General features: G+C 37.9%; 1 protein-coding gene across 3 annotated transcripts in view; it reads left to right on the top strand.

Moving 5' to 3' along the window:
* The window catches only part of sertad2b (SERTA domain containing 2b), a 43,187-nt gene that overhangs the window by 7,689 nt on the left and 10,416 nt on the right, over positions 1 to 25,082 (top strand). The window contains exon 1 of one of the 3 annotated variants that reach the window (XM_079634179.1): positions 19,023 to 19,335. The exons of 1 other annotated variant lie outside the window; for it this stretch is intronic. The gene's annotated coding sequence lies outside the window, so the exon portion shown is untranslated. Of the gene's footprint in view, positions 1 to 19,022; positions 19,336 to 25,082 lie in introns of those variants that run through there. One more of the 3 variants, XM_079634181.1, reaches the window with a different exon arrangement.

The following is a 25,082-nucleotide window of genomic DNA, read 5'->3' on the forward strand; positions in this document are numbered from 1 at the left end:
CTTTGTAATTATTTAACGAGTTTGTTTGCCCATAAAACCTTGAAGATATTAGGTTAAACTTATTTGGCTTTGCTGTCCACTGAAGAGTGGCTCGATGAAGCAGCTTCAACTCGAGCTCTGATATACCCCCCACCCCCATTTTTTTTTATCAATAGAATAGTTGGGGAAAAAAATAATTAATTTGTGCTATTTTTTCTCATGAATGCACCAAGGAGAGTTAGATTTTCATTGAATAATGACTCAAGAGTTGTACATGACCATTCAAAAGTTTGGGGTCAGTAAGATTTTTTTGAAGAATTTGAATCTTTTATTCAGCAATGATGCATTATATTGATCAAATGTAAAATATTTCTATTTCAAATAAATGCTGTTTAAAAAAAAAAAAGTTTTACTTCTGTTCATCAGACAATCCTTAGCAAAATGATTCACGGTTACGCTGTTTTCGTCATTGATTATAATGAAATATCTTGGGTGCACCAAATCAGCATATTAGAATGATTTCTGAAGGATCATGTGACACTGAAGACTGGAGTAATGCTACTGAGAATTCAGATTTGCCAACAGGAATATATTGCATTTTAAAATATATTTAAAAAGAAAACCATTATTTTAAATTGTAGTATTTCACAATATTTTGTTTAGTTTTAAAAATATATATTTTTCATAAAATAAATGCAGTCTTGGTGAGAAAAAAAAAATCCTTTAAAATAAACTTTACAGACCCCAAACTTTTGCACTGCAGTCTATATAAAAGACTAAATAGAATATATACTTTTTTCATCTTTTTTTATGCTTGAAAATGTCAGTACCTTAAATTGCAATCAAAATAACAGGCAATACATTCTTCTTATGTGAATGATGACAGAATTTTCATTTAAATACATATATTACAATTGAAGGTGTCCGTATCCTGCAGAATGGATTTGGTTCAAAATTTGTCTTGCCAAAGATTACCACTTTTGAAACCATTCTTACTGTAATGTGTTTATTGATCTATTAGCATTCGTTCATTTCCTTATGCAAAGAAACAAGTAGCCTTCATAGACACTAAACTCCTGATCTCTTTGTATGACAGAGGCATAGCGTGGTTGTAGCTCTTCAAATGGCATCTTCCCTATAGTCTCATTGTGCTGTGAATTGTTGATATTATTGAATAATAGATGAGGAGAATCCGGGGGGGTGTCTGTCTCGGGGATCTTATCAGACAGGCAGAAGGACACTGAGTACAGTAAGAGAGATCAAAACCCGTCCTCAACAACTGTACAAAGCACAGCTTATTATTTTCTGCCACCAATACCAGATATGTCTTGATGTGCAGGTTTAGTTACGATTTATACCATGTTTACTTAAGGTGTCATTTCTTTGCACGCTTGGTACCTTATCAGAATACTTCAATAATAAACCTCTTGTCATTCCACAGTCACTCTGGTGCCTGTGGTCGTGATTGTGTTTACACCAACGGGATAATTATCAGCTGATGAACTGCTGTGGGCTCATTGCACTGTGTGCACCATGTGTTAACATCTGAGCCCCATGTTGTAGTCAAAGACGCAGAACCGGCGCTGGTTTGGTGCCCTGTGTCATAAATGTATGCCAGGCCCGCACAACAGAGGCTTTAGTGAGGCTCTGAGCTGCTGGAATAAAGGGCGCATTCTCACATGCCTGGCCCTCTCGTCCAACCTCCTCATTATGTCTGTGGAGTGGAGCAAAGTCGACTCTTATTATAAAACTGTCTATTATCACACCGCATTGAGCCAACTTCTCTTCTCCCACCGCCAAATGCTGTAACATAACTATCTTGTACAAAAAGGCCTCTCAGTACAGTAGGTTAACACAGAAACAATGAAAATGAAGTGCTGAAGCAAGTTCACTCTTGTCTTTCTAAACTTCTTGATGGCATGATGGCCTGTTTTCTTAATTTGATTAAGTTTTTTTGAAAAGCACTGATACTGCAACTCTATGATTAAGAAAATAGTCCAAATTTATAGATCAAGGGTCTTCAACAGGTTGTCATCCAAGTATTTGAATTTCGTGTCAATGTAAGACACTTTCCCCCCTCAATTGTTCACCGTAAAAAGAACATTGTTTATTGTAAAATCTTAATTTCAATTAAGTTAATTTTAAATAAAATTTAATTCAACTTAGTCTGCAGTCTGAATTCACCTCAGAGCGACCGTTAACTCAGTGAATTGAGAATATCACCTGAAAATCCGATAACATCAGCCATTTTCACTCAACCAGCTGATTTTTGTAAATGAATGTAAAACTAAATGTATATTTCTGCACAGGGTGAAGTCAGTATATAACGACGATTTGAGACAAATACATTTAAATTTAACATAAAAATATGTAAATGGCGCTCTGTGGCGCGGCAGGATTTTGAACAAGGTCTGGAAACCGTAAAGTGACACGTTCTAAATAACAGTCGCCTTGAAAAACTCACGCTGGGGGGTCAGCCAGAATGTGAAAGGGTTAAGTTAAGATCAGGGTTAAGATCAGGCTTAACATACAACACTCAGTTTTATACAGTGTGTAGCAGGGGTGCCTGATCCAGCAGGAGTCCCTTGGCCTGAAAAGGTTGAAGACTTCTGATATAGATGAAGGTTATGGAGAGAAACTTTTTTTTATGATCATGTGTTCAGTGTTGAGGTGTGAACCATTGGAGCATCTAGCTCTAATAGCACAGCAGCTGTCTCAGAGAGAGCGAGAGAGAGAGGCCAGGCAAACGCCTTCACCGCTTCATCAAACAGATGCTCGATATCTAATCCGACCCATTCACGTAGCGTGTCAGGGTCAAAATCATGGCTGAGTGTGAGAAAAGGCTGTGGGCACGGTGTGCCATATGAGAGTCCCGCCCTTCTGATTGGGTGGGTTGTCAGCATTGTGACCTGGTGTTTGACAGGTATTGTCAGCTGGCTACAAGGAAACGGAGTACCTAAAATCTCTGATAGGAGACACATATTGTATTTCTGTTTAATCCTCTTCATGGTAGCCAACATAAATAGAGCTTGGAAGTAAGAGATAGACAACTTGCTGTCCTGCCTGAGTACAACATGCAGACAGAGACACCAACAACCTCCTTCTGACGGTCTATGTTTTTTTTTACAAAACTGGAGTGGGGTTTAACAGTCAAAGGTCATGTTCTGGTCATTCTAAATTCATTCTAATCTGGGATTTAAAGACTAATTCAAAACTGAAAATAAGCCAGAAGTTTTATAGCATTTTCACTATGGATTAAGGCAGTATAAGATGCATTATCTTCATGCATTTTATTTTTATGCATATCTTTTATTATTTATTATTATAATTATTATTATGCATATCTATGATAATATCGCAATCATTTAAGATATGGCGGGGAAATGTCCCTGTATGAGTTTTTTTTTTTTTTATGTATCATTATAAAACAATATCACACAAGAGTGCTGTTTTATTTACCTGAATATCAGCATGATTGCAAATGTGATATTGACAACAGTGCAATAAACAAATTAATATGAATTGACTTACATTTTAGATATAGTCATCTGTATTGTCATCTGTTTCACCAACGGTGTCTCCGAGCAATACAGCAGTGTTACTTTACTGAATGAATCCAGGTTTTTGAACAGATGTGTGTCAAGTCAATGATTCAATGACTCATTCTCAAAGATAGCCACTTGCTTCGTTCCTCAATGAATCTGTGAAACTTACTGGTAGTTTTAGTTTAATATTTAAAGTATCATTCTTTTTTATTTCAATATCGAGATATAATTTTTTGTCAGTATAATACACCCCTACTATGGATGCACAATATATTAGTGTCTTATCAGCTATCAGACATTTATTAAACTAATATTGGCTGATTTTGGACCACTTTTTTGTGGCTCGGCCTCCCTGTGTGACTAGCAATATATCTGCCATAGGGAGGGCAAGAAACCTTAAAGGGATACTCTACCATTTTTTCATATTAAACTATGTTATTCCCTTAACTAAGATGAGTACATACATACCTCTCTTGTCTCAGTGCGTGCACTTAATTGCTCTGGCGCGCCGCGACACTTTGATAGCACAGTTCATTCAATAGGGCTTGGGCGTCGTGACGTCATACTTGGCGTGGCGGCCATGTTGATGGCCTCGCGAATGTAAACATAACGTTACAGCAAGTGGAACCAGTAGAAAAAGCACAGTTGGAAGAAAGAAAAAAGATGTTAAAATCCCGAAAAGGATGCAAAATTTACCGTGATACACTAAATAAGGAAGCCAGGGACCGGTATGTGGACTGAGCTTGACACTAAGGTATGTTAAACTTCTTTTGAAATTGCGTCAAACACGCAGGAATATACACTGCAAAAACAAAGCGCGTTATTCGCATACCGCGCATATTCGCATACAACTGGTGAAATATTAGTTTTTAATCGGTAATCCGTAAAATAGGGTATGAATCTGTCGCCGTTTAACATCTGCTGGAAATCCAGGTAAAACTATCAGCGTGCACGCGCGCGTCCCCAGTTAACATGATCCCCAGATCACCTGTTCCAGCTTTATGATCTGCAGCTCCTAAACCGACCCATTGGTGAACTGTACATGCGACTCCAATGATTTGTAGCTTCGGAACTGTTCTGAGGTGTAGGCGCTCACAAAACAAACTAAGTAGCCGAAGATATCGGTTATGCAAACCGGCGGCAGCAAGTCGTTGTCGGTGCTCCACTCTTTGTTTCCAATTTTATATGGATCCAAACCGTTAATAGTACCGATTTTGTCCACATACCGGTCCCTGGCTTCCTTATTTAGTGTATCACGGTAAATTCCGCATCCTTTTCGGGATTTTAACATTTTTTTTCTTTCTTCCAACTCTGCTTTTTCTACTGGTTCCACTTGCTGTAACGTTATGTTTACATTCGCGAGGCCATCAACATGGCCGCCACGCCAAGTATGACGTCACGACGCCCAAGCCCTATAGGGGCCAAGCAGAGAAGCTACCAAACACCTCCATGTTTTCCCTATTTAAATACAGTTACTCGAGTAGTGTAATTCGACAACGTGGAAAACGTGGAGGTGTTTGGTAGCTTGCTTGGCCCCTATTGAATGAACTGTGCTATCAAAGTGTCGCGGCGCGCCAGAGCGATTAAGTGCACGCACTGAGACGAGAGAGGTATGTATCAACTCGTCTTAGTTAAGGGAACATAGTTTAATATGAAAAAACGGTAGAGTATCCCTTTAAAAATGCCTTCAATGTTTCATGCCAATGTTAGATTTACCATGTCAGTTAAAGTAATGCTCTTCGTGTTGACATTTAGCCTGGGCCTACGCTTTTGCTGAATATATGGGATTTTTGCAGCCATTGTCGAGACATAGTCCATATAAAATTGCATGTTTTCTTTTAGCCTCATATATTCAGTCTGTCTTACCTAAACTTATATTGACAGATTAGACCTGTGACAATGTGTTTACCTTATTAAGTTATTCAGCAAGTGAAACAGTACAGCGGCAAAACAAAGTTTGAATGGAGATTCACTTTGACTTGTTTAGTTAATGGATGGTTTGCTTCAGCAGAACATGAGTTGTCTGCTGTTCCTACTACTGTTCTGGCTAGACTACTAATCACTGTTAGTGCAGAATATATATATATATATATTGCCAAATGAATGTGGACAAAGGACTTGGTGTTTGTGTGTGAGGATAGTGGGAGGGGTGAGGGTATGAGGACAGAAGTGTGTGTGTGTGTGTGTGTGTGTGTGTGTGTGTGTGTGTGTGTGTGTGTGTGTGTGTGTGTGTGTGTGTGTGTGTGTGTGTGTGTGTGTGTGTGTGTGTGTGTGTGTGTGTGTGTGTGTGTGTGTGTGTGTGTGAGAAAGAAAGCAGGGGCAGAGCGAACAGTTTGCAATGTGGCAGTGGCGCTGGAGAGGATGGGAGGAGATGGAAAGGGTTGGAGGGGAGGGATGTGCTTTTGTTTTGTTCTCTGTTGCTGAGCAATGGGGACTAAAGCATTGGGAACAGCTGTGATGGCCAAAGCTTTTCTCTTTCACTCTGCCGGAGAAGCCCTGAGGCACATACTCAGATACAGCAGCCTAATGTGTGTGTGTGTGTGTGTGTCAGAGAGGAAATAAGAGAGGGAAAAGGAGGCTGATATTAACCGGAGGAGGCATTAGTGCTCTTATGAAGGTCAGGTAATCACTGTTTAAGTGAGTGCAATTAGTACAAAGAAAAAGTGACTGCTGAAGCAAATTAGTTCAGATGGCTTTGTGTTGAAGAGGTTGCTGGGAAATGTAGTCACACAGAAATGGAACGAGACGTAGAGAGTTAAAGGCACATACAGTATATACACTAGCATTCAAAAGTTTACTACACATACCACACACAAAAAAACACAAAAGAATTTAGGAAGAATGCATTAAATTGATAAAGACGTGTTATAAAATATTTCTATTTATCTATTCTATTTTATATGAACTTTCTAGTTATCAAAGAATCCTGAAAAAAGATCACAGTTTTCACAAAAACATTAAGCAGCACAACTGTTCAACATTGAAAATAAAAAGAAATGTTTCTTAAAGGGGGGGTACAATGGTGTTTCATATATTCAGAGTTGTTTACAGTGTTAAAGAGATGGATTCTCATGCTAATAATGGCCAAAGTTTGAAAAGTTATTTTGAACGAATAACAGAGAATTTCTGTGCTGAAAATCATACTTCCGGGTTGCAACACGTTTCGGCTGGTTTTTTTCTATCGTAGATCTAATGACGTAGACCAGAGTGGAACTCCTTATATGAGCATTGCTCTCGGAAAAGCGCGTTCACGCACACGTCGACCAGAGGAGAGAAAGACCGCGCTCATCGACGCGCTACTACCGGAAATCATCATCAGCAGCGCTAAATAGGAATGGTTGATGTCAAGAATGTCTCCAAAAAAGTGTGTTTTGGGATGTGAGGGAAAGTTTACCTTGTTCAGCTTCTCAAAGAACCCAGTGTTACTGGAACAGTGGATGCAGTTTGTATGTTGTGGATGCTCCCGCTTGACTCTATAGCTCCGCCCACGCCCAGAATCAAGGACCTCGGCTTTTTCCGGATAGAATCGGAAAGCTGTATTTTTATTTTATAAATATGATGAAACTAAAGACTTTTTGGAGATATGAAGGACGCACTATTACTCTATAGGTACTCAAGATTAACATGAGATTGACTGAAACTAAGTATTTTACCCCCCCTTTAAGCACCAAATCAGCATATTAGAATGATATCTGAAGAATCTGGAATAATGGCTGTTGAAACTTTTAATATCACTGGAATAATAATAATGTATAATAATGATATTATAATATTAATGCATATAATAATGCAATAATAATAATAATGCAATTATACGGACTAATAATGGTTGTAAGATCATTTCACTCCATTTTTGAGCTGGACATTTCATTACTGATTGTGAAAGTGAACCTCTCATACCATCAGGCTTTGCAAATAGGCTGTTATTTGAAGAATTTAGCAGTTCAAAATCTAAACTTGAAGCTTGTGTGTTTAGATAGAGTTTTTGTGCAGTGGTTAATATGCTGTCAGACCTGATTCACACAATGTTTTTCTATAGTCACGTGACTTGAACATGCTGATCTTACACCTCTTGTCAGATGCGTGTGCTACTTAATGCATTTGAAACCTGTTTTCCTCAGCGCATAACCTATGTCTTACGGTTATATCATTCATAAATGTTAGAAAGTCCAGTATTTACATTTTGCATAAGCAAGCCACAGCAAGCAAGTCTTCATTAAACTTGACTGACTTTTCTGACGGAGGTGCGCCGGCATGCAAGCGCCGCTAACAGATGGGAGCGCGATAGAATGAAAGTGCAATAAATTCTAAATAAATTTACATTTTGCTCAAATATTTTGCATTCAATGCTCCTTCCCTATTTACAACAATATAAACTGCAGTATAAAGAGTATGTTGCAGCCAATTGCAGTGGTATTGACAGATTCTTTTTTTCTTTTCTTTTGTAAATCACTGTTTAATAAAAAAAGAAAGAAATGTTTTCCCTCTGCTGTACAGAAAGCATACCGAAACGAATGTACCCTTAAGATACTACAATAAACCTTTAAGTTGTATAAAGTTGTCCCTTTAAGGGTTCAGCCTTTGTGGCAAGTTGTTGTGCCCCTAAAGGTACAATTTTGCACATTTTTTTCTGAGATTTTTCTGTGCACCAACACAGAAGTTACAAGTAAAGCAATGTTCAGCACAATGTTCTTAGTGACCTTAATGTTGTGTTTGTGTTTATGTTGTAGTGAGACTGGACCTTAGTTATTAGAGCAGCAAACTCTCTCCATAGGGGTCTTCCTCCATCCATTGTAAGCAGTCTCCTCACCGCAAAAATCCCTCCACTGTGCTCCTCAAACAACCACACTTGACCAGGCTGAACAATGTACCCATAATGGCCTGGCTCAGGGGAGTCTGGACTGCAAATATGGATTTATTGTGTCATTTTTCTCTTTTACAAGACATAAATTGGGTCATGAAACTCTGAATTTTGGCTAATATTAATACTTGTATGAAAACATCACACTGTGATCAGTGGTTATTGGTGTAGCTCTTATCCCAAGTGACATATATCAGCTGTGGCTTTGGTCCAGGCTGGGTCGTCCAATCATTTCATTACCCACAATCCTAAGCACTCTGGTGCCTTTCATTTCTCTGTGTTTGATGTTCTTAGTGACATCTGTGGCTTCATTCTCTTCAACGGGCCATTTCAGAGAGAGCAGGCACGGCAACAAATGCTGTAGTGTTTTCAGCAAGTAAACAGAAACTAAAATAACTGAAGCAGTCAACCACAAAATACCAAAATTAAATGGGGGGAAAAAAGAAGAACATGGAAATGGGGCTTTGAGACATTCTTTAGGAGCCCACAATTTAAAAAACACTAGAGACATGTTGAATACGGAGGTGCTGGCATGCAGAAGCCCTAAATACCAAAATGATTGCTTTTTGCTAGGAGTTGTTTTTCATCAAGACATTTGATCTTTTTCATTTGAAACCTGCTGTTTTTCTCCTAGTTTGAAGCCATGTAGCATAAAACTATTGCCATGTTGGTGAAAACAATGTTCTTTTATGACTCAGGCCATCATAAAATGTATAGATTCATGCTTTTTTTTTTAATCAGTGGTGCTGTGTGTTGTCAACTGTACCCCATCAAACAATTGCTTGATGTGAGGAAGACAGATACAGTATAAGATATGTTTAGAGAAAACGGTTTCACTTTTTGTTGACGGTGCAATGTCCAGCAATGGAATGTTTATTGAATTAGTCAGCCTGAGAAGAAAAAGACAAGTCGTGATGGGGGAATGTTTGCCATCAAGTGTGACCTGACCACTGTACAAACTGTTTTCTGCAATTACTGTCTCTCCCAACATGGGTTTGGTACTGTTACATTAGTCGTGAGTCTATGAATAGCACACTAGGAATGTAATAATTCATTGAGCATTAAGTGCACAGACAGACACCAGAAAGACTCGCTCAGTTTTTCGTGCTCGCCCATGTAATTATGCTTTTATTTAAACGGTATTTACAGACATGATGGCTGATTACTCACATGCACACGTGATAAACGTTTAGATGGCGCCAGTGGACATACAAACGCTGAAAGTGTGTCAATGACAAATAAGAGTGTCCAAAACAACAACAACTAAACATTGAAAAATCACAATCACAATTTTTTTTACCAAGAAATGTATAAATGTAATGTTTTATGTGGTGTAGCCATATCAAGCAAAAAGTTTCCTTACATCTTGAATACATGTGAGTGTACACATCTTAATGATTATTTTCAATAAAGTTTTAAAATATATATTTTCAAAGTAAAACATTTATCAAATATCATGAATTATTCATTAATAAATATCAGCTATATATGTTTTGGGTAAATTGCACCACATGTGTTTTTACAACCTGTAACTTTGCCTTTTATATTTTAAGAGATATATTAACTTTGACAGAGGTCCTTTTTATGATATAATTTCCTGTTTTATGTTGTTTTTCTGCATTTTTTAAGAAATAATAATAAACGATTATACCCAACTTCATAACATAGTTTTCTTTTCATGAATTTCATCCTTATGAGGCTTTTTTTTCTTTATTACGATATCAGGACAGTTGTATCAGTAATTTTATACTTTATGCCCCCCAAAATGAATCAAAATGAATTTATTTTTTCAAATAAAAAATATACTCATCAAAAAGTCATTGCATGAGTTATAGTTTTAAAGTGTATGACGATCTGTAAATAAATTAATGACATTGTCCCTTTTTTCACTTCATATTCCTGTTGAATTATTATCTTTTTATCCTCCCATAGAGAATTTCCTTTTAGTCGTGGCACCAGCCTTTAATTAATTATCTTCCTTTTCCTGCAGGATTTTATTAAGGATACTCTGTGCCAAAACTTTATGCCATTAATGTAAGACCTTTCCGCTCGTTCTGGGTCTTTGTGTCCACTCAAAAATTTGGCTCCCAATAAACACATCTTGAGCGTTTTGAAGTTCTCCAGCGCCAGCCAGGAGAGTCACAGAATGAAAAAGAAAAGCCGCATGATGTATGATGTCCTGTCATATATGGAGTCCACTTCCAAAACCACAACCATCACTGCATTGGTTTTGCTCCAGCCGGGGTGTGTAAGTGTATTTATGTGAGCGTATGTTCATGTGAGACGTGCAAACCTACTAATGTCTGGAGGAGGATAGGAAAACCCTGTGTTATATCAATATTGTTCTACATAATCACCATGGAAATGGGATAAAACACAAGCATGTGTACACAAAGTTCAACATTCGTTCAAAAATTTTTTTTCGTAAAGCACATGCCTTATAGCGCAGCCTGTTTTTCTTTGCCTTAATACACAGCACCTTAGGGAGAGCAGTGATGGATGACTCAAAATAACCCTTTTTCATTTATCTTCTGTTCCCTTGCTATTGAGATGATGATTGTTATCAAGCTATCACATTTTCTGCTTATTTCAAAATAACTGTTATCAGCAAATTGCTAGGCTTACTTGTAAATTCCCCCTCTTACTCGTGTTAAGATGATCCCTATAATTAAATATCTGTTTTCTTTGTGCTTCCGCTCTTTATCTTGTCCTCTTTTCTTTACCTGTCCAATATCTGCAAGGCTAGAGTGCTACACACACATACTCTCATATATATATCTCCTAGTTTTCTCTCCTGATTTCTCTTTCTGAAATGTTGCATGCCTCAAGATTTTTAGGATTGCTTCGCACATGTATGCAGTGGAAGAGGTGAGTCGTGAGGGTGTGAGTGAGTCTGATGTGGAGGCGGCACTGTTGGGAAATGCTATAATGTTGGCCATAGGGAAAGTGGGCAGCTGGATTCGCATGGGGGAGAATCGTGTCATGCTCGTCCGACAGCCTGGCACGCGGTGCATCTCAAACATGGGCAGAGCACGGCAAATAATAAATAAATGAGGAACAAAAGGGAATCAGATTTCAGACTGGCTTTAACTTCTCAACTTTCTTGGGCACAATGGTTGAGCAAGTCAAGAAAAGTGTTTTTTCTTTTTCTTTTTGCATTCAGGATACATAATTTCAACCAAACAGCCATGGTGCAAAAAAAGGTAATCTTTAAATAAGTAAAACAATAAAATCTATCAAAGGTTTTAAAACGTATCAAAACGTTTTTTTTTTTATGTTTAATTTATATGCATCAAAATACCAATATGTGGCAATAAACTGTAATATGTACTTGCTTACATTTAAGAAATATATATTTTAATATATCAGCAGTAAGAAAATTGAGTGATGATGGATCATTTAACTTTATTTTATTTATTTTAATTTTAAAAGGGACCATGCACATTAATGTACATGAGCATTTAAGTCCATCATGCAAATGTGCCAGATTTATACAGGCTAATATTTTAATCTGTAGTCCCTGGCAGGTTGATGGGAAATTAATCAGTTTTAAATTGATTCACTGAAGCTGACTATTGGAACAGATTTTTTTCTTCTATTTTAAGTAGATAAATGAATACTACTTTTTTTCAATCCAACTTTTCAACATGCTCATATGAATAACGAGACAATTAATTACATTTTTTTGTTTGGGGTTAGTTCGATTTTTATTTTTTTTAAAAGAAATGAATACATTTATTCATCAAGGATGCATTCAATTGATTAAAAGTGATTGTAAAGACACATCACAAATAATTTTAAATAAATGCTGTTCACCAAAGAATCCTGGAAATTTTTGTATCAGTTTTCACAAAAATATTAAGCAGCACAACCTGTCACGATTCAAGGACTTTTATTTTGATGTTCTTTTGTCTTGATGTTTCTGGTTTCAGTTCCTGTGATTTAGTTTCTGTTTCCATTGTAGTCTTGTTTGTTACCATGTCAACTAATCGCCTACACCTGTCCTTAATTTAGCCCCTTGTCATCTTGTGTTTTTAAACCCTCAGTCTTCGTCTGTTCTTTGGCTTGTGTTAATGTTTCGTGCTGTATGTATGTCTGTTTGGTTCCTAGTGTCCTCATTGTTGTGGATAATCAAGTCGAGCTACCGCGTGACACAACCGTTTCAACAATAATAAGAAATGTCTTGAGCAGCAAATCAGCATATTAAAATTATTTCTGGAGGGTCATGTGACACTGAAGACTGGAGTAGTGGCTGCTTAAAATTCAGCTTTCCCTTCACAGGAACAATTAAAATAATATTTTACAATATTTATATTTTAACGATGTTTTGATCAAGGAATAAATGCTATATTGGTGAGCATAAGAGGATTTTTGTTAAAAATCTCTGACTCCAAACCTTTCAATGGTGATGTTTATCGCCCATTCTTCCAGGCCACTGATAAGCAGCTATTTATCGATGGCGGCAATCAGTTATGGCGTTAAGATGAGGGAGCACCCCCTGCTGAAGTGTATCTGCATAATAATGAGCCAAATTAGATAAAGAGGTAGACCGGCGTGCCAAGGGTACTTGCCAGAGTGTAGAGGAGGAGTGGAGTGGACTGTGGTGTGGAGCGGAGGGTTTAGCAGGAGTGTAGTCAGGGGCTGTTTGCTGGCACCAGAGCTGGGACCCTAAAGAGGCCTGTAATTAACAGCACTGCAATCAAGCTGATCTTTTGTTTGCATTAATGCGTAATAGAGCAGAGTGATTTCACACCTCTTTTGGTGATATCAACACCAAATATCTGTCATCATATCATGGAACAGAAGCCTTCACGTTTACTTCAGTCAGGCATAACCTGTTGATCTGCTGCTTAAAGAGACAGTTCACGCATAAATTGGCATTTCTGCATTATTTACTCACCCTCATGTCGTTACAAACCTGTCTTTTTAGGTGCTTTCGCACTGGGTAGTTCTAGGAATTCAGTTATATGAACTAGCCACTAGAGCGTTCCCTCGAGACCTCAATTTTCCCCTACGGCCATTTTCCTGGTTGCATTCGCACCACCAGTAGCAACTCTGAAGTGACGTAAATCGGCCAACAGTGGCATTCAACAACTTGAACAAGGATGAAGGATGCCATGATCTGATGTGTTTTTGCTGTCATGGGTTTTGTGATAACAGAGATGGAATCTAGATGCACAAATTATGCGATTGAAAGAGCAACAAGGAAAGCTAAGAGACGAAATCTCCAACGACAACTTCATTGAGGTTGAGAAAAGAGTAGGCTACAACTCCACAGACAAAGGCGACAAGTAAATACTATAGATCGCTGTTTACACAGCTTTTTTAAAATGACAGGCGCCGTGTTTTGTATGGCATGCGTTCGGCCAATCAACACTTACGTCACTGATAGTTCCTTTTGAGCTTGGTTAGACACTGAAGTAGGAGATAATTTAGGCTGTTTCTCAATATGTGCTCATAAGCGATTTTGCGTCCTAGTGTTCTTATACTACGTCAAAAGTTAAATTCCAGTACTCGAGTACAGAGGACTCATGAAAGTATCCAGATGTGTTCTTGATATCGAGGATGCATCGAGTGCAGACTTGAGAGAATCGAAGCGTTAGAAATCTGCAACCATTAGAAAGAAGCCCGTTCTCCCTTAAGGCGAGACACTACAGGCAAAAACAGTTTTTTCATGCATCTGTCAAAGGCATTCCCATAACTAACCCCTGCGGTACAAACACGTCAAAAAGCGGGAACTTCCGCCAATAGGAACTAAAACATTCCTCCGCCGAACGCCTCTATCGTTCTGTGGAACCATTCTGTGGAACCATTTTTTTTCTTTTTTTTTCTTTTCTTTATTCAATAGGCCTACCTTCTTTTTTTTTTATACGGAAGAAAGATATAGAGATAAGAATGACACAAAGGTAACAGTTTTCACTTCTGTGTGAATATCCCTTACTTATCAACACCCTGTAAAAAAAACGGTGAAATTTACAGTAAAAACCTGGCAGCTGTGGTTGACAATTTTATTAATAAAAATATACGGTAACAACATTGTAGGTTTTACAGTTTGAATATAACTTTTCAGTAAAAACCTGTTTTTCATTAACTGATTTAATGTTAAAATACTACTGAAGTACTAATTCTGTTTTATACCTTTATTACATACACACAACCACCAAAAAATACAAGTGGTAATGAGAAAGCCACATGTTGAATCAAAGCTTTTCCACAAGCTGAGGTAAAGTGTCATGCACACAAATACAAAACACCATCATGGTAACACACAACACTAAAATAATGTAATAAAAATGTATTTAACAACATAAGGTGTAACGTAAAACTCATAACTGATAAGAAAAAAACTATAAAGAAATTATTTAAATGAAAAAACATGAAATGTGAAGTCAATTTTTTTACTGTAAATTATAAACAACCTGTTCTTTTTCACTTTCAATTTTTTACATTTCATTTAACAATATTCTACTGTAAAATTACATAAATGTCCCATTAGATTTATTACATGTTTTTTTTTTTTTTACAGAGTAAGGGAACATATTGTTAACCAATTACCGGTAACAGGTTTTTACTGTAGCATTTTTAGTCTTTTTTTATGATTTTATTTACATTGTTCATGTGTATGTAATACAGAAATATCTTAAATATGAAAAACTTGCACATCATGGGTTAGTCCAGGAAATAAAGCAGTTGCTCATTATTTAGTAGTGACTCGTATGGTTTTTTTTAATGGATGCCCACACGGTTCGTGCCATGTTCAGTGCTCCTGCTGAAGGGACAGTTGTTGGGAGGTTCCCACAACAAATTATCATACACTGTCACAATATATATTATAAGACAGGCTTCGTAAAGGAAGGCAGGAGAGATTCGGATGGATAGAAAGAGAGTGAGGGAGAGAAAGGGAGGGCAGAAAGAGAGAGACAGACAGAGAAACCGAGGGGGAGAGAGAGAAATGGGACGGGCTGCGTTTCCTTGCTTGTAGTGTGGGGGAACAAAGGGGATGTTGTAGATGCCGCCCAGCGGCCAGCACTTCTCCGTCCACCTCGACTGCTCACTGAGCCATTTCCTGTTTTTGACCTGAAATCTTTATTTAGAACCACCCTTCTGCTCAGCTCTCCTCCTCATTTATAACAACTCGGAGATAGGCACAGGAACATGGATTCACACCACTGCTTTTTTTGTCACGTCTACTCCAGTGATGTTTTTTGTGATATTTGAGGGCCGTATAGCTATAGTGTAAGATCGATGTGTACATGGCTTTAGATGTTTAAAGAGGAAGTACGTATATGCATTTTTACATTTTCAACTTTTTCAGTGTGTAACATTGCTGTTTGAGCATGAAAAAGGTCTGCAAATATACAACACACGAAGTACACTCTAAAGAGGTGTATTAACTAGCCTATGTCAGTAAGCCCTGTTTCTGAACTACCTGAAACGCCTCATTTGTAGTCTTCAGTTTTCTTCCGGGAATGGACGTCATTATATTCCTCATTTAAATAATTCCCGCCCAAGGCATACGCAAAAAATGGACGGGGCCTGAGTTTCTTTAGTAGTGTCAGAGAATGTCTAATAAGGGGAGAAGGTTCACTCTCGCTACACTTCCGGCTTCTGACTGGTTGCAGTTCCACTCTGATTCCATATGAGGGCGCTCACAGGACGAGTGCAGAATGAATGGAGGTCTATGGAGCTATACCCCTCAAAATCCACTTTTCTCAAGATATAATTTTTTGTCTAGTAATTTGAATGTTGTATTCGAAAGGAGATGCAAAGAAATTGCACATTGCTGGGTGTTAGATTTTTTAGAGTCACTTATTTGCTTTAAAAAGTATTTCAAAATGTCAATGACGTCATACACATCGTACGACCAGAGATACTGCTTTACGGCAATCCTTCAGTCACTGTGGTGCTTTCGCGCTCTGCACTTTATTTTCTCTCGAGGCACAGCTGACACAGGTAAACACACGTGCTAGAAGAGTTTCTGCTAGAATACATTCTGTTCCCGCTTCGGATGCCATGATGCCATCAAGCGGTATCTCTGGTCGTAACCAGTCCGTCACTGACCAATCAGCGTTCATTAGCAGAATGCTAGCGTGTTATGGGCAACAACAACTCAACCTGTAAGAAATCGAAAGAACATAAGTACTCGTTCATTCAATTTTTGACCTATAACCCATGTTGAACTTGCCAAACCTACAATCAAATCTGAGATTTCTCAACGGCAATCGACTGAAAGGGACAAATTTAGCCGTCTAGCCCCATAGACTCCCATTCATTTTGCACTCGGGGGTGATCGCCCCCAGTGGAACTCTGGTGGAACTACAACCAAAATTCGGTACAATAGGACGTGAACAGGCTCTCCGTAGACGGGCTCTGGTAGTGTGTTGAAATTGCGATTAGGGAAAGGGCTGTGACATACCGAAACAAGCTCGAAACGGTTGACCAATCACAACTAACTGGTCCAGCCGACCAATCAGAGCACAATGCATTTTTTCGGAAGGAGTGGCGAGGCAGGAACTAAACCGAGCAGACTGGAAGAGAGGAGCTGCAATAATGTAAAATATGTGAAATATAATATTTTTTTTGAACATTGAAGCATGAAAACCTACTTTAGAAAACAACAAAAATTGTAAAAGGGCATAATAGCAACTCTTTAATAAAATTAGAATCTTTTGTGAAATTCACTGTTGTTGATCTGTGCACAATATGCAAGGCTTTCTTTACTGGCTGAGACTTAAAATAGGTCAGTGTTGTGCCCATCATAATGCCTCATTGCCAAATGCACTGGCAATGGTACGGTTTACACCGTATGGATACGTGCCCTGTGTTATTGCAGTGGCGGCAATACATCACACTGCATGCTGAACTGTGCAAACGATGTAGTTTCCCTCAGAGAATGTATTTATGTATTTTGGATCGCGTATTTATTTAGGAAATAATACTTAATTGCCACATAAATATAGTGGATCACGTCTAAAAATTAGAGCAGAGAGTGAAGCATTTTATTCTTGGATGATGCATTGCTTAAAACAAGTGTGCCACTTTTATGATCTCAAATGTCATCTTATGTCCAGTTTAAAATTATGTGTATTTATATCTGGAAAAGCAATAATTTAGGCAGTTTTTAACATTTACGGAATGTATGACTTTTTTGCATCAGATAGTATACTCTCTTTGATGTTGTAACTCTCACGGCAGAATTGACATTGAGCTTATTGCGAACACATTTGTGAAAATGCTTATTTGAGCTGTTTGTTATAAATTTGAATCGGTTTCATTTCATTTCATTTCATTTCATTCTGTCTGTGTTTTAACTGTTAATATACAGCTGGAGTTCTACAGGAGTAGAACCATGCAGTGCTTGTCCTTGCCATGTGGTGGCAGTTTGATAGCTTGAGGCCCTGTAAGAGCATCATCAGGAAGGTCTTACAGTATATACAGCTGTTGTTAACTGTCAAGCATGCATATTGCTCTCTTCACAAAGAAACCATTTTTCATTACATGAAACCTACTGAAGAACATTTAGTTTATTCAGCTTTAACCATTTGCATGACAGTTTGGTATCTCATGACTTAAAAGTATTAAAGCATGTATTGAATTTATATTGATAATTATTTATTTTAAAAAGTGTAAATTTTTGGTGAAAATAATTGAATTTTACAGCATGGGAAGACAAGTATATAATCTCATTTCATGTTCTCTATTTTAATACAAACTGTCGTGTTGACTCACTTGACTGCATTCCTCATGCTCAACCTTCAACCCTGTTACCAAAGTAAAAATGATCAAACAAATAATATCCTTTGCCGTTTGTGATGATCTAGGATCTACAGCTTTAAGGATAGTTCGCTCAAAAATTCAAATTCTGTCATTTTGTCACCCTCAAGTTGTTCCAAACCTGTATGAATTTCTTTCATACACAAACACAAAATAAGATATTTTGAAGAATATGGGCACCAGTTGATGGGACCCCATTGACTTCCATAGTATTTTCAGTGGGTAGTACGGCCTGGGGTTGTACCAACTGTTTACCATATTCTTCAAAATATCTTATTTTGTAATTGATGCAGGTTTGTAACAACTTGAGGGTGAGTAGCCTAAATGATGACATAATTAGAATTTTTGGGTAAACCATCTATTTAAATTAAGCTAAAATTGCCACCCAAATTCTGTCATCATTTACTCACCCTCAAGATTTCTTTAAATTTTCTTTTAAAAAAAAAAAATATATTTTTGAAGAAAATTGCTACAAATTTGAGCAAAACATTTTTGAGTAAAAAAAAGAAAGAAAAAAAAATCGCAAAACCCGTAGAAAATAAAAATAAACCACTCCTGAAATGTAGTTTGACCTCCTGAAGTTGTCATTAGCATTTTCTGCAGACAAAGCACCTTTCACTGACCAAAACCTACATCATTTTTTTAAGAGCTTCGGGCCCTGCTAGGTTCAGAAGAAAAAGCACATGTCGACTATAAGAACTTGTCTTATTTATGCTGCCTATGTGCTATTAGAGACAAAGGCTGTGTCTCGAAACCTACTGAGCTGCCTGCTTCATCTAACGGATTCGGCGTCAGTTCAACTCACGCAAGCTCTCTCAATGCGTCCGTGACGCTATCTAGGCAGGCAGCACGCTAGGGTTTGAGACACAGCCCGAGAGTTAGTGGGTGGACGCGTGGAGGGAGTGCTTGCGTGTGTAGGGGTTGGACTTTTCCGAGGCCAGGCTCTGTGTAGTCGAGCACAAGTCTCACACTCGACGTCATTCGCTTTCGGAGGCGATTGTCGGTCATAGTGACTGACTCGGGGCTCGCTTATAGTCTCCCGTCCTTTTCTCTCTCCACAAACTCACTACCGACCTTCCCCATCAGCTGCGAGAGTTTTATCGGTACCGACTGTCAACAATAAAACAAAGATCCATCCCGATGCTTCAATTTATTCCTCCACTTGAAGTAGACGAGGTAAGCGTGCGGCTTATTCATAAATAACTGAGATCATGTAAGTGGCGTGGAAACGCTGCGGCGTCACTGATGTTGCTCATAGCAGAGGCAACAGTCATACATGTATTCTTGCATTGTTGTCTGGCGGTCGGTGCGATCTTCGGAAAGTTCAGAGGCATGTCGCAACCCAAGCCAGAACCGCTCTGTAGCCGAACCGAGTCATCAGTTAAATCCCATTTAACATCTTGATGTTTCTAAATGTTTATGTTTGCGCTCTGTTTTACTGATATTAAAGATACAGATCCAATTGGCTGAAGAGTTCAGCTCTGGGACAGAGGTCCAGAACCAGACAGAGACTTTACCCTGAAATCGTTTGAATATTTTTTTTAAACATAAAACATAATGTGGGACCTTAACTGTAACTGGAAAGTAAAGTTTTATTTTTTTTTATTTGTAGGTAAAAATTAAAGTTCATTACACTTTTTAACCACTTTGAATGTAACTGCTGATGTAGGCTAACTGAAATTATTGTGACAGGTTAAATTAATTAAAACAAAGATATTAATATAATATTATGATGATTTTGGCAGTCTCATTTTTGTATACATGTTCATTTCACTGTTGAATTAGAATGGCTTGTAAATGGGTTTAGATTAGATGGTAAATTGGCACTGAACAGCTTTGACACAGTAGATGATTTTATTTGGCATCTGATTAAGGTAAATGTATTTGGTCGTCATGGAACAAATTCACATGCTGGAAAATGACAGTGGGGGGATTGAGGGACAGTGTCTTCTTGTTTCAGTGTGTAAGCAAAGTTGTTCGTCTTTGTTTTTTAAAATTTGCTTTAAACCACACTGTAAAAAAACTGCAGGGTTAAATTTCAGTTTAATTTTTTAAGTAAAATCTTAAGTCTCAACCTGCAGTGATAAGTTCATCACAATGTAGTGAAAAATACTACGTTGTTTTCACAACTTAAACTGATTATTCTTTATCTTTATTGTAAAGACCTCTTTGAAACTGTGGCGACTCAGAGAAGCAGTTATTTTGCAGTTGCTATCCTTGTCAGACACACTGGCATTCAAAGTCCGAATAACTCGCATGCAAGCACACACACACACGCACACACTCAGTAAATTCAGAGGATCAAGGTCCAGTTGGATTTTCTAGTGTATGCACGGTTCACATTAAGCAGAGTAGATTACAACCCCTGCTTTCGTCAGTCTGCTCATCATATTGCTGTCTTATTTCCTTGAAACAAAAAAACCTGACTCTGTGACATTTACATGTTGTACTCTCCGTGTCATCTTTAAATGTGCACTTCCTTCCTGCAACACAGTCACAGAAATAAAATGAGGTTTTGTCCCTCAATTAATCGTAAATGTCACACATTCAAGGTCCAGAGAATTCACCTTTTTACTTTTATAGTGTTGTGCGAGTGGACAAAGTTATTCTACCATTATATATTGATGGGCCACTCATGTTTTTCCTATAAGGTTTACGCTGCAAAGTTAGACTTAGTTAGTCTTGTGAATATTGTTCCAGAGATGATATTTGTCTTTTAAAGATAAGTTTGTAGTACCCTATATTGCTAATTCAGTTGCAAATAAAATAGCTTGCCTTACAATCTAGTCTCTTAAAATGAGATATGACTCTACCTGCTTAGTCAAAAGAGAAGGACTAATGAAAAGAAGAAAGACTAATAATACTGTTTATTAGTTTCATTTCACGTCACCTGCTGCTTGAGTTTTATTTTCGTTTAAATGGTGTGCGTGTGTGCAGTGTGCACCTATCTTACACCTTCACATAGTGCTCTAAGACTTCTGCCCCTCTGGTCAAACCGGTTTCAATTGCGTTCCTCTCTGCTACTGTTTAGCTGTTTTTTTTTAACAGGAGTCTGACATTTAGGAGAAGTTAAGGGAAGTTTGTATCTTGCCTCATGTATATTGCAGACATTTTTGTTGTTGTTTTTGTCTAGTATATCACAGCACAGGTTAGGTAGGTTACTCCAAAAACTGTGGTATTTTTTTAGGGAATAATTAGTCCCAAACTTTTTCTGTTTAAATAAGTCCAAAGCTTTCATAAATACTTCCTTAATGTAAAAAGTATGTATATGAGTGCATGATACAGTGCTTTGCAACCGTCAGTGCCTGTGTAAATCTGTAATGTGGGTTGTCTTGTTACTCTTGATGACGTAAAGAAGCTTCTCAGAGTGTGTGCCGCCTCTTTGCTGCTCGCTGGGACTGAGACCCACAGCTTTGAAGTGTGTCACACACTCCATACTTCATTCATGAAGTACTTTCGTAAAGTTGCTCTTTTATGCTGATTAATAGATCAATATATACTCCTATTAGTCAGGTGATAGTTGGACATCATGAGATCATTTGCATTGGCCAGTGACTGTTCATTTAATTCAGCCTTTTTCCTTGTTTATGATTATATACACAATGAAGACAGAGGGGAATGCATTCAATTGGTCAAAAGTGACAGCAGAGACATTTATAATGTTACAAAAGAATCAAGATTTCTATTTCAAATAAATGTTGTTCTGTTGAACTTTCTATTCATTAAATATCCTGTATTAAATATTGTATCCTGAAAAAAATGCATCACGGTTTCCACAAAAATATTAAGCAGCAAAAACTGTTTTGTACATTGATAATAAGAAATGTTTCTTGAGCAGCAAATCAGCATATTCGAATGATTTCTGAAGAATGACGTAACACTAAAGCAATGGCTGCTAAAAAATCTGCTTTGCCATCACAGGAATAAATTATATATTTTTAAATAGATTAAAATATAAAACAGTTGTAAAGTTTACAATATTGTTACTGTATTTTTGATACTGTATTCAAATAAACAATTATTTTTGATCAGTTATTTCAAAAACATTTAAAGACATATATATAATGTATCATTATTATATCAGTCATTAGTAACTCTCTTTACATAGTGAGTGTTACTAGTTATGACTCACAATTGCCCAAAAAAGCTGTGACATCTTAACAGACAACTTCTCTGCTCATTTGAAGAGCATCAGTTGCAGAATGAGTTTTCATCTGCTCTCTTGAAACTCTGAAAAGTGAAGACAGGCAGCTCTAAAGTTTTATATGCAGACACAGGTTGTTTGTCTGTTTATTGATGTTTAGGGATTACTTAGGGATGCATTACTTCTCAATTTTGGGCAAGACAAGTGAGATCACATTGTATTAAAAAGCAGTACAGCAACAGATGCATATCTGTCCACTTGTTTGACTGTCTTTAGTATTGTAAGCCTTTGCTGTGCAGTAAAGATCGTAAAGCAGGCACGAGTGAGGTACAGTACAGATCCAGCATGCGACAGTTTTACAGACATGTTATTTTGTTAGTTTTTAAGATGTCAGACGGTTGTCTGACCCCTGCAGCTTTCGCTCGGTGCTGTGTGAGAATGTGGCGTCTGGGCCTTCTCCATCTGTCTGTCTCAATCGCTCTATGTTTACTGTCTCACACATCCCTCTCTCTCCTTTTTCTCTTTGCCTTCTCTCTGCCTATCTTGCCTTCCCCCCATTCTTCTTAGTCTTTCTCACTTATTTGATTGTTTGTTCAATGTCGTTGGATCTTCTTTCCTGTTTAAATTACACTCCATCTTTGCACTGCAACAAATTACACTAAGTACAGATCTCAAGTGGAGAGGATGGTGAAATATGTACCTGAAATCTTTCTGTAGAATTGAGGGTTTCTCTCTCTTTAAAGCAAAATGAGTTGTGTGTCTGTTAGTTAATGGGTTAACTTTGAGACTAATCTGTTAACTCCTAATTGTTAACAAAAATCACTTGTATTTTAAATGTAGTCTTTCTATTCTATGAAAATTGACAAAGTATTGATGATTTATCTTGAACACAGTTTTTTTAATCTAATGAGATCTCTAGAATATGAATGCCCCTCCCCTTAATTAAGTGCAACTGACTAACAATTGCATATGATAGTTAACGGCTGTGGCATAACTAACATATCCATTTTCTCCATAGATGAATAAATTTTTAATGATAACTTATAAACCTTCAAAGACTGACCTACTGCGAGCTACTAGGTTGTTAATCGATGATATGCTTTTGTTGAAGCGATCATCAGTGCATTATTTCAAATCTTTTTAAAAGAATTGTTCAACAGAGGAATTCTTGTTGAAAACCACATTACCCATGATACTGCAAAAAAGAGGATGGAAACAAGCAAATCATGGCAAAACAACTTTTAAGTGCCCGCCCACTCCCATGATGCACTGCGAATACATAATCGAGTCAGTGTCTCTAAACTTTCAAACTGCTTAAATATGTGTATGCATGTTTTGCAATAAATGTAAAATATATAGTTTGCTTCTATATTTATAATCCACATATTTAAATCAGTTCGCTTTTAAATCATTTTGTATTGTAGTTTAATCTTGTACTTTTGTCTTTATCTAATTTTCAAATACTTTTTTTTGCTTCATTCAAAGTTTGTTATGTTGTGATCCACCGCTGGCTGGTTTGGTTCATGGCTTTTGACTCTTAAACGAAGACACTTAAATTCCTGTGGGAAAAGAAAGCATCATCCAGATCTTTCACGCTTCATGACTGGTGTTGTCCTTTATGTGTGTGCATATTATTAATGTCTGTGTGCATATTATAAATGTCTAATGCACTCATTTGCCATTAGTGAATCTCAGTATTTCTCTGCCTGCATTCGACTTTGTCTATGTTTGTGCATTTCTATCTGCAGGTGTTTGAGAGCTAGAGACAGCGTGAGTGTGTGTTTGTGGGAATCAGTACCCTCCGGATCTGAAATAGCACTGTGTGGAGGTGAAGGGGGAGGGGAGCTCTGAAGCACAGGCATGGAAACGTGCAGATCCTGTTACAGGATCATAATATCACTGAAAACTCTGCGCTCTGTGCTCCATCCTTTCCGCTGCACTTGTTCGCCTGCTCACACCATCCTTTCTGCCGCATTCTCTCACTCTGTCTCCACCAGTACACCCAGTGCCGAAGCTCCGGCGTCACACCCGGTCCCTCATGTGCCGTATGTGTAGGACTGGAACAGAACGTACAGCCTGCCTAGCAGCCCTGACATATTTCCAAGCTCTGCTCTGACAGCTCAGTCAGAGCTCTCCCTCGGAAAGGCCAATGCCTTAATTTTTACGCTAATTCCACCGTTTTCCGGTGCTGTGTTTCAGAAACGCACTTACTGGCTGGAGCCGTGACCAAGAACCAAGTTGCGCTTTTGCAAGTGTCCTTTAAAGGTGGGCTTCTGCCAGCCATTTTGTCAAACTCTATAAAGCCTGCATTGCACTATAGACATTTTCTAACGTTGTGTCTTTTCCTCTCCTTGGAGAGTTTTCACTCAGGATCATTGCTCAGCGCTGGTGCATTAGGTAGCAAAGGGACAGGTTGTCTGTTTATGAATGTCTCTTTGCGTGAGGGAACACGGTGTGCTGCCCCTGCGCTTCTTACTGCAGAGAACTCAATATTCTTCTCCTTTTTCCTCATTCTTTCTGGCTCCTCCAGTTGTCTTCCTGTGGTTAGTATATCCAGGTCAGGAGCCAAAGTACAGGTTGTAGTTAATCTGGTAAAGGCCACTGACCATCATATGAAGAAAACACGGCTCCAAGAGAACAGAGAAGCAACAGTGGTGAAGGTCTTCTCACTTCTTTAGTTGTCTCATTATACTTCTTAGTTACATGGTGTGAATCACTATATATTGAACACAAAATTGGGCTCTAGCAAGGGCCTTTTAGCCTCTAAACATTGAGACAC

The sequence above is a fragment of the Phoxinus phoxinus genome, assembly GCF_949152265.1.
Source record: "Phoxinus phoxinus genome assembly, chromosome: 14".
Lineage (NCBI taxonomy): Eukaryota > Metazoa > Chordata > Actinopteri > Cypriniformes > Leuciscidae > Phoxinus > Phoxinus phoxinus.